The 10,000-nt window shown below is 49.3% G+C and overlaps 1 protein-coding gene and 1 non-coding gene across 3 annotated transcripts in view; both read left to right on the top strand.

The window, feature by feature from the left end:
- Positions 1–10,000, top strand: part of LOC126569596 (probable G-protein coupled receptor Mth-like 1) — a 141,116-nt gene that overhangs the window by 75,988 nt on the left and 55,128 nt on the right. The window lies entirely within an intron of this gene.
- On the top strand, positions 2,509–2,582 carry Trnat-agu (transfer RNA threonine (anticodon AGU)). Its single transcript has one exon. It is a non-coding gene; the product is annotated as a tRNA-Thr (tRNA).

Raw genomic sequence — 10,000 nt, forward strand, 5'->3', positions numbered from 1 at the left:
TGGTAGCGGCCGCAAATTAGTGACTCGTTTGGATAAATAGGTAAACGATTAGTGGACACGGTTTTTATGGCTTTTTGAACCACTCTCTCCTTCTTCTTCCCCTCTCTCTCTCTTCGGATGCGAGAAAGTTGATTTAATTATGCATCCTCAATGCTGATTAGATGAATTTGTCGCAGAAATTAGTTACCTTTAAAGTGCTGACTTCAATACTTAATCATTGGCTGCTGCCGAAAGCAGTCACGAGCGGGCAGCGAGTTAACCATCCAAACCCCGTTGACACGACTCGTGACACGAGAAGTAGAGCTCACAAAAGTCACGAACCGCGCGGGGCCCGGTTGCTCAAGCGCTCACATTCCTCGCGGCGGCAGGTGGATTAACGTGAAATAAATTCTCGCGATCGCGTATGCGAAGAATCCGGCAGCCAAGCAACAAATCCCTGACCCGGTTTCCTCTTACTCAACGTCCTGTGGTGTGCCTGGTTGTGGGAGAAACATTCTCAAGAATGCGTTTCGCTTCTCGGCCACCTCGATGTCATTCGGTTCCAAATTAACATATTTTAATTGATTTGTTCATCGCACAAATCTTGCGACTCCTCGCCGTCGTCGTTGCCGTCGTGATTGTTGCGTACCGTGGCTTCTGTTGTCATTATTTTAGGGTAATCGCGTAGAGAGAGAGAGATCGCGCGCGTAATGTTTATGTTTTGCATTCTTTCTTTGCCACCCGGTCGAGGTGGGGGGGCGGTTCAAAAGAAGTTCCGTTTTCCTTTGAAATCCCTGTTTGTCATTGAACGTGAACGACGCCGTGTTGTCACGATGATGCGTTGCGTGTCGCCAGCACAGCGGGCGAGAGGGGGAAGACCCGAACAGCATGACGAAAGGGCGAGCTTAATTTATGCTAATAGACTGTCTGTATAATTTTCAGGGTCGACAACCGTGCGTCGGTCGACCACTGATGCTACGGAACTTGAACGAAAGGTTGGAACTGGTTGTTGGCCATCACCGAAACCACGTGGAGGTGGTGCTGCGTGGTGGTTGTTGCTCGAGTTTGTTGTTGATGCGGGCAACAAACACATTTTCAAAACCCAACGGCCATAACTCATCTGCTTCGACGAGCGCGCGGGCCAGAGAGAGGGGAGATGAAAATCTGTTTCCCTTTGCTTGCTTTATGGGTGGAAGATGAGAAAGCCAAGGGAAAGAAGCAGAGTACCACCACCCACTACAACAAACGCTACGCGACACCTGTTTTGACTGAGCTCGCGGCGTCGCGTTCTATTGCATCGCCATGCTTGATTACTTCGTCGAAGGAAAGCGACGTTTAGCGGAAGAGAAAGAGGGGCTCCTGGGTCCCATAACTCACTTGCACTTGCACATCCGGTGTCTCGCCAGCACCGCCGGAGCAGCAGCTTCGGCGATCCCACAGGAGGCGATCTTACTTTCTTCTTCGCATCCGATGATAAATCGCTAGAGAAAAATATGTTGTACCGGTCGTTAATCACCGAGAGCGAGCTGGACGGAGTAGAGCCCCCTGAAGGTCCCTTAGCCTGTTATGTGCGCCCTCGGTAAGGGATGATGCTGCCGAGGAACCGACCGGCTGCTGCTGCGTGCCGTATCGTACGCGACCGTTTTGTTTTAGTGCGCGACCGACGCACCAGCCAGCAGCAGCCTACATACGATGGCATGAAAAATCCCTCGGACCTTGGACTCCGCGGATGTCCAGCCTAGGCGTTTGGAGAAGGGCGAGGAGGTCCCTAATTGCTGTGATTAATTTCCCGACCCCCACTTTCGCCGTCGTTGCACGCGCGTCTCTTTCCTTCTCATTCCATTCTTCACCGGCAGGGGATCGCTTTCGAGATTTTCCATTTCGTGTTCAGAAGCGCGCGTGTCGTCGTTTCACTTTCTTCGCGCAGCGCGATCGATCGATGATTAATTTCCATTCGTGGAGGATCGCAGGCACACGACACAGCGTGCCCGTGTGTCTGTGTCCGCGAGAAGATAGATATTAATCGAATCGAGCCAATAGCTCGGACGCGATCAATAAATCACGGGACGGGATTTGTCGTATCACGGAGTGTTGAGGTCCGTCCCATTGTCTTCAGGGGTTGGAAAATGACAAATTAACAACCCCCTATGAAAATGGAAACGATTTTACAACTCGTTTGTTTGAAAGATGAAGATCCTAAAACTGATAATCGGAAGGAGGTGGGGGACCAATTTGCTTTCTTCCGATGTCGCTTCACTCCCATGCTATAAATACACACCACCCAGGCACATGGGGGCACGTATTTGTATGTTTTTTCGGGTGGGATGTTTTATTTTTAAACTTCCTTCCCACTTCCATCCCAATTTTCGGTGAAGTGAAAGGTCTCTTTGGTTGGACGGTGGCCGAGGGCCGCGAGATCTTTTAAACAAGACGTTCATTGTGCCTGGGGGTGGAGCAACATATCGCGACTATGTTGTGTGGATGCTGAGGTGGAAACAGATGGCACGAATGTGTCGAAAAGGTAACAACGGCGCCGTGGCTTAGTTGGTTAAAGCGCCTGTCTAGTAAACAGGAGATCGTGAGTTCGAATCTCGCCGGAGCCTAGCATAACCCCATCTTACACTCAATCTTGAGGTGATTAACCCTTAATCACCTGGAAAGATGTGTGAGATGTGGAGTAGCGGTAACTTTTTTAAGTAAGTAATTTCTTAGGATGCTTCCTATTGAATTGACTTATCAACATGCATCGATGCATAAATGGGTTTAGTATGTTATTAGCCTATTGGTAATCTCTCAAATCAGTACGTCATCAATACTTCTAATCGAGTATATAAGAATGAGAAAACACAATCACCTTTCATGACTCTGATGATGCTGCTCCTGGTAGACAATGGTATCGATTGAAGAAAGGCGTATGATGTGACCACACAGAGGTATATTTTATTTATTTACTTCGAACTCCTTGTCTCGTACCTATCAAGCGCGGCCCACCGGTGGAAAGTCAATCCGTTAAGACGCGATTTAGTGGATGCGAAGGAGGGACGAACGAAGAAGTTAAATAAACATTTACGTTACCTCCCATGTAGAACGCGCTGACGAGCGAGCGCGTGCGACGAGATGAAGACGGAACAACGTAAAACAAACATTAACCGATTCTGAAGTAAGACCTAGTGGAGACAATCGTCTTCCCCTAGGATAGGATTGACGATCTTGAAGGAGTTTTGAGATCTTTGACTCAAGAGATAGGAAATATTATGAAGTGTACCGAAGCTGGATAATGATCTGCCTCTATGTTTATCGATTTGATAGTGGAGCACCATAAAAAGAGGCCGATTGTCCGGTTCTTTCTTGGCGATGGCGAGGGGAATGGACACTGCACGGCGTACTCTCTGATGCCGTCCGATAGTTCAAAGGAACATTTATGAGAGGTTTTTATCTTGCCAATCAGCTTGCAATCAGGGAATATGCGGGAACGGATTGGCATTCGCCAATCAAAAGTACCTCACGATTGTGCTCTCCTTTTTGGGGCCACGGTTGGAATTCGTTGAATTCGTGGACTAGCTAACGGGCATTTTCCCGGTCCGCCTCGTACCGTAAAACCATTTCCAGTTCAAATCCTAAATTAAGCTGGTTTCTTGATTCTTCATCAGTGTGCTGTGGTGGCGTTGGAGGGAAAATAAAGATCCATCTAGTTTTTTCCAACATCAGACCCTAGACTAACGAGCAACCGGCAATCCCTTTGGACACCCTAGAACTCTAAAAATTGGACAGAACAGTCTGTTTGAAGGGAAACACCGGAAAACACACCTGGAAGACAAACAAATTAATTTATCTGTTGCCTCACCGTGTTTTCCACTCAGGGCACGTGCTCTCACCGGATCCAAAATCGGACCCCCAACGTGCCAGCGCTCCGGTGCAAAACATATTTGAAGTCCGCACTCCACTCGGGTACACGGTGCACCGGGAATGATGGGAGGAATTGTTGAAATTTATTCGTGAATCTTCTGGTCATGTATGAGACCGATGCACCGATGGTAGTGCACCTGTATGTTCCTTCCGGAATGCTTATTGCACCGAGGGGCACACCGTGGTGCGCGTACCGTGGCGCGGTGCTCTCCGGAATCCGGTTCCGGAATCGAGTTTCAAATCCGAGATCTACTGAACCGGAAATCATGACCCGACTGACTGACTGACTGACTGGCTCGCTGGCTGGCTGACTGGCTGGTGTGTCTGTAGAACAGAAGCCATACTAGCAGTGTACGTGTGAGTGTATGTGGCAAGCGAAAAGGTTAGCCGGAAATTAGATTGATTTGGTCGTGTTCTGCACAAATGGAAATGAGAGCTCTCTGCTCCGGTCGTTAGGTCGGTTTGTTCTGTTCCGTTCTGTTCTGTTCTGGAAACGGATTCTGCAATTGCCTGGCCCTGGTGAAAGGGGCCAATGAAAAGGGGGTTGAAAACATGATTCCCGCTTTGAACATTCGGACCATCAGGTTGTTCTTCGGGGCTTTGTGGAGGATTTTAATTAAATTTGAAGAGATTTTTTCCGGTCTCGTCTCACCTTCCATTTCTCCGCAACGAGAATCGCTTCATTTTGTTTGATCGGTTTGAGTATGGCTTGCCATACCTCCGGCTCCCGATTATCTAATAAAATATAATCGATTTTGCAACAGTTTGCACTGTGGACAATGCGGCTAGAATGTCGGTATCGGCCTTGCATAGAGAAGGAAGTCGCTGATGAAGTTATGTTGTTGCTTTTGTGGCCCTGCCCAAACACCCGGATGCGCTCCGTTGCATATTAACTGTTTTCTCTCGATCGGAATCCTCTTGATGGCTCTCGGTCGGTTGTCGGAACGACTTAAAGCGATCCGAGTGCCGGTCGGCGCCGTTAGAACTCGACCACGAAAATGATAACGGCACCCGTCGTCGGCGACGCCGCTGCTAGTCGAAATGTTTTGGCACAAAACGGAATTCGGGAATCCGAAATCCCGTTTCATCTGGTTCTCCTCGGTTCTCCTTTGGATAGGGTAGCGATTGAAAGCGAAGGAAACTGCGGGCGAATAGCGGCAATCAAATAATTTCGCGATCAAACCGCACCCCGCGGTGGCCCAGGTTCAGTTCTGAGTGTGCGACTTGTTGATTGGCAGGTCATCAGCAGCGGAACTGGTTTTCTGGGGAGCATTTGCGGACACCCCACCGGGAGGGAGAACATTTATGGTTTGGACCAACAGGGTGTGGCTGATCCCCAGAAGCCGCTGCCGTTGCTTGAGTTCGTTGACTCAATTTTGATGAACTCTTCTCGTTTCGAGCGTCCTCGTGCAAAATCGGGGACGACAAATACGATTCCCCTCGCTCTAATCAACCGGCCGAGAGGGGTTCAAGGGATTTATGATTTCCGCTCGCAAATCCCGCGTCAAACGCGTGAATCCCGTTCAAAAGCGATAAAAGCGGATTTGCTGCTACTGATCGGACCATCTGGTCGATCTGGACTACTCCGTGACTGTGGGATTAGTTGACAGCAGAAGCGTTATGTTGGGTGTCGAGGAGCGGCGGGGTCCAGATTGTTTGAAATTATCTCATTAATCACGCCGCTAAATGTCACCATTTTTGGACCAACTTGGCTATCTGTCTATAGTTTCGAGCGTTTAGAGCGCAACATGGACTGTCCCGAGTCCGAACAGACATCTGTTTACCGGTTAGAAGCGGAATCGTTTCCCTCACGAGACCTCTCTACTCCTAGGAGGAAGGTCTGCATAAATCTACTACTCCGTGGACGCCTCTGGACACGACGCAAGTCACCTTGAACCTTAGACGCGTTAAGCGTTTCTGAATCGATCCGCAAGCGACCGACGGTTTGGACTTTTATCGTGCGAGAGCGCGCTCGCGCCCATGGCCTTAAACTGGTGACATTATGCAAACGCTCGGCGGCGGTTAGTGTGTCGCCATCGTAACAGATCTCCCAGTCCATTTGAGGATACTGATTCCGTCCACTTATCGTAAACGCCAGTGGCCAGTTCGTTCCAAAGCCGCTGGGACACAGCGTTCGTTGCGTATCGGCCGGGGATCGACCATTAAACGTCATTACAACCGTCATTTCATCAAAACATTGACCGTTTGCTTGGCCAAAAAAGGCAAGCAAAGACCGTCTTAGACACAGCGGTGGTCTGCGATCAGCGTCTCACCTGCTGTCGACTATGCCGGATGATCCGGACTGGCGCAAATCGATCACAGCCTCGCGATCGGCGAGTTACAGACATGGCGATGCGTGTGTCAAGTGATCCTCCGATGGGGCGGCACTGGATATATGTTCCATCGATCGCCCGCGACGGCACAAAGAACGTCGCCGCGCCGCCGTTGTGACCATAAAATTCGCGTCTCTCGCACCTTCTCGGGGCGCGCTGATTGCTGCCCCGGACGACCTTCAGTCTGCTCTCGAGCGTGAATTCATAATGCCGTGGAAGGAGAGGTTCAACAGGCTCTTTAGCAATTGCCAATAAATTAGCTCGAGCATATCGACGTCTATTAGTACCGGGAGGGGACGGTACAGTGTGGTGTTTGCTTCGTAGACTCTCGCACACAATTGTAACGCCAAGTCGTAAATATTTAAATGATCAACTTCACTTCACAACAGTCACTTGGGCGAATGCATTCCTCGGACACAGCAATTGCGCTGTCGTGCAGCTGTGGGTGAAGTGTGATAGCGCAGGCTAGCTGGCTAATGCTGAATGTATTCCTCCTTCCTCCACCACAAACGTCCATACCATGAAGACATTATATCGAGCGCAATTGCTCTCGTAGACGCTCTCCAGTGTTTTCCCCACCCTTATTGCTATGCTAAAACGATCCTCAAGGTTACAGTCGTTGCGAGCAGTAGCAACAAGCGTTGGAATAGAGAGGTGACACCAGGCAAACTAGCTGCTGGAGTAGAAGTAGTAGTAGAGCCACGTCATGGGCGTAATCGACTACGCTAATTATGCCCAATCGACTGTCGATCGTCGGTCGCTGTCGACCCGGTTTGCGAAATGTCCTTTTTGGAATGTGCCCTCCCCCAAAATACCTGACGAGTGTTGATCGATACCAAACGATGATGATGTAAGACTTTAGTAAAAAATCAGTAATTGATTATCGTTCGTGATGATGGGTACGGGATGATGCGCTCGGTCTCGGCTGCCAAATTACCGCCGCCATAACGACATCGTCGTCGTCGTCGTCGTCATGGATGCTGATGGATTCCTTGGTCGTGTGTCAAAGGGGGGGATTTATGAGAACGTGGCGTGTGTAGCGACCTCCCACGGTATATCGTTGGTTTCCGCTCCTCCCTGTCATCTACTGCGCACCGTTAATCAATTGCAGGTAATGAGCAGCAGCAGCACCGGAGAGCCAAAGCGCGCGCTCTCTTGTTAAAAAGGGGTGGTGGTCTCCATCCCAGTCCCAGTCCCCTGCAGGTTGATGGCGGCTTAATGCGCAGGTCGATAAAAGGTTAAATCCATTATCGTGCTCGGTTCGATCGGCCACCATCGAACGAAGAGCAAGGGTTCTTATGCCAGTGTGTACTTGAGAATCATCGCGATGACGATGATGACGAGTGGAGGTAATGTGCATTACGGTATGCACGCCTTGGCATGAGAGCAGCAGTTAAAACTCCACGGCAACCTACATCTTACGGTGAAGAATGGTTAAGAAGCGCAACCATAAACCGACATCTCGACATTCATGTCCTGCGGGCGTGATTGCGCGCCGTCTCGATAGCCATCGATTGCTTTCGTCGTCGTCATCGTCATCGCTGGCGTATGTGTAAGCACCTGGTGAAGAGATGATGATTTCGAGATTCTTCAAAGCAAGCGACGACATTATTTTAAGCGAGGATTTAATGGAATCGTCGCCTTGGTGACTGCAGTGCTAAGTAGTCACATAAGTAGGGGACTGCTGCATTCGGCCAACAGTGTTGATGTGCGTTTTACGATGGAAGTGAGTGAGCAGACGAAGTGTTTATGCTTGCATGGAGGAGGGTTGTACGTCAATCAAGAATCTTATGGCAACCGACAGCCAGCCAAAGGACGCTGACTACAATGTGTACAAAGGTGAAGAGGGATTGTCTCGATGAGCTTAGCATAAGAAGTGCCGTAAAGAACCGTCCCCATCAATACGTATTACCGTTAATGCTCTGCAAATGACGTACTTACAGTTCTCATTGTTTTAACCGAACTGCAGCTACATATCCGCATCACAATCCTCATGTCCTTCGGTATGTTACGCACAGCATAATCGCGTGATACTGGCGCGGAAATGGACGTGCTTGTTGCAACATTTTTAAACACTTTTTAATTGGTCTCTACTGCTCAACCACTAGCCACCGTACGTGTCCAGCGTTTAAAGTACCCCGTTCCCATCTCTAATTCCCTCCAGGATCCCTCCCTACATTCATCTATTCATGCCGGCCACCACGGGGGTTGGTTTGGTCGTGAAAATTTTTAATTGAATTTTCCCACTGCTCTCTGTGTGGAGCGAGGCGCCATCATCGCCGCTTCTTCATGTGCATTTCAATCATGGCTACGTGACGAAAACACATTTACAGACATGCGTGACGCTTGCGGCTGACCGGGTCCGGGACCGGAGACTGGCGCCAGACATACCCTGTGACTGGACGGTCCAGGATTCGGAAGTTTAATTGGAAACGGTCATATTCCGATCATGTTTTTCCATCATACGCGCCGGTTTGTGGCTCTCTGTTGGCTCCAGTGGATGGCGTGATGCTGCAGCTGACGGTTTCTAGAAGCCTTCGGGGCAAGAACCATACGCCGGATGGCCATCATCATAGCTGTCGTCCTCAGCTCGTCGTCGTCGTCATCTCTCATCAGTATGCTCCGAAAGGGGTTCTGCAGTCCGTCCGTACGTGAGTGTAGGTCGGGAAATGTGTGTAATTTCACCACTGGACACACGAGGAAAATGCCCGGGAACCTCACTTGACTCCCAATTCGGGTAGGATCCGATCCGGGTCCGCATCCCATGGTCGATCAATATTTATAATTACGGCATAACGACGGGAGGGTAGAGCATAATCCTTGCGTTTGGGTTTCTTCGGACACATGTCAGCAGAATGATCTCGGTACGGTGGTTGGAATGAGCATAAAAGGGTAGCCAGTAGTGCTCAACATTGATTTGTATTGATTGGAATTGCCTGAAAAGGAGTTTACAAGCAGAATGTATTTAATATTTATGTCACGATGGATTTTATGGAACTTTTCCTACTTTTCCTGAGTTTGTATTGCAAAGTTTTCTTCAACATTTCGCCTGATTACCTCCCAAGGCTTGTAAACTAAGCCCGTTGAATGTTAAAGTTAATTAATGAAACCGTCCTTGGCGTTACCTTTTTGCATACATTGAACAACGTTGCCCAGCCCCGGCATCAGCATTCAATCCGGCCACCAGTTCCACCAATTATGCGAGGTCGCGAAGAACAATATATCCCCTCACGTCCCCAGTGGTGGTGGGCAAATAATGGTGCAGCAGCTTCCATTTTAAGACGGCGACAGGATTAATTCCACCAGCGTGTAGATAATGATGAGCGATACAAAGGCAAACTAGCCAGCTAGCCGATATCATTACAACGCCGATACGAAACCGCTACCTCCCTTCTGCTTGTCGCACTCCGTCCGTTATAATGGGTTGCCATGGTGGTGTTGGCCGCGGCCACTCCAAAAAGGGCTATAGGCGAAGGATAACTGGTTGCGAGACGGGTGAGATTTATCGATTCCAATCAACGAAACACACGCTCCGTTGGGCTGAGGAGTCTTCCATCGAAGTTTAAAATGCAAAGTGATCTACCTGTAAGGCGGCTCCCTCCATCGTGAGTGCCACCATTACGCGCACTTATGCTGATCAGGACAGCTAGGGAAGGGAGGAGATGCTGATGAGGATCGGCACGATGATGATGATGATGATGGCTTATCATGTGAACCTCGATGCTTTTTGAATAATTATAGTAAGCAAAACGGGTCTTTGCAATTTTTATGGTTTTCTGTGT

This window comes from Anopheles aquasalis, chromosome 2, assembly GCF_943734665.1.
Source record: "Anopheles aquasalis chromosome 2, idAnoAquaMG_Q_19, whole genome shotgun sequence".
NCBI classification, from domain to species: domain Eukaryota; kingdom Metazoa; phylum Arthropoda; class Insecta; order Diptera; family Culicidae; genus Anopheles; species Anopheles aquasalis.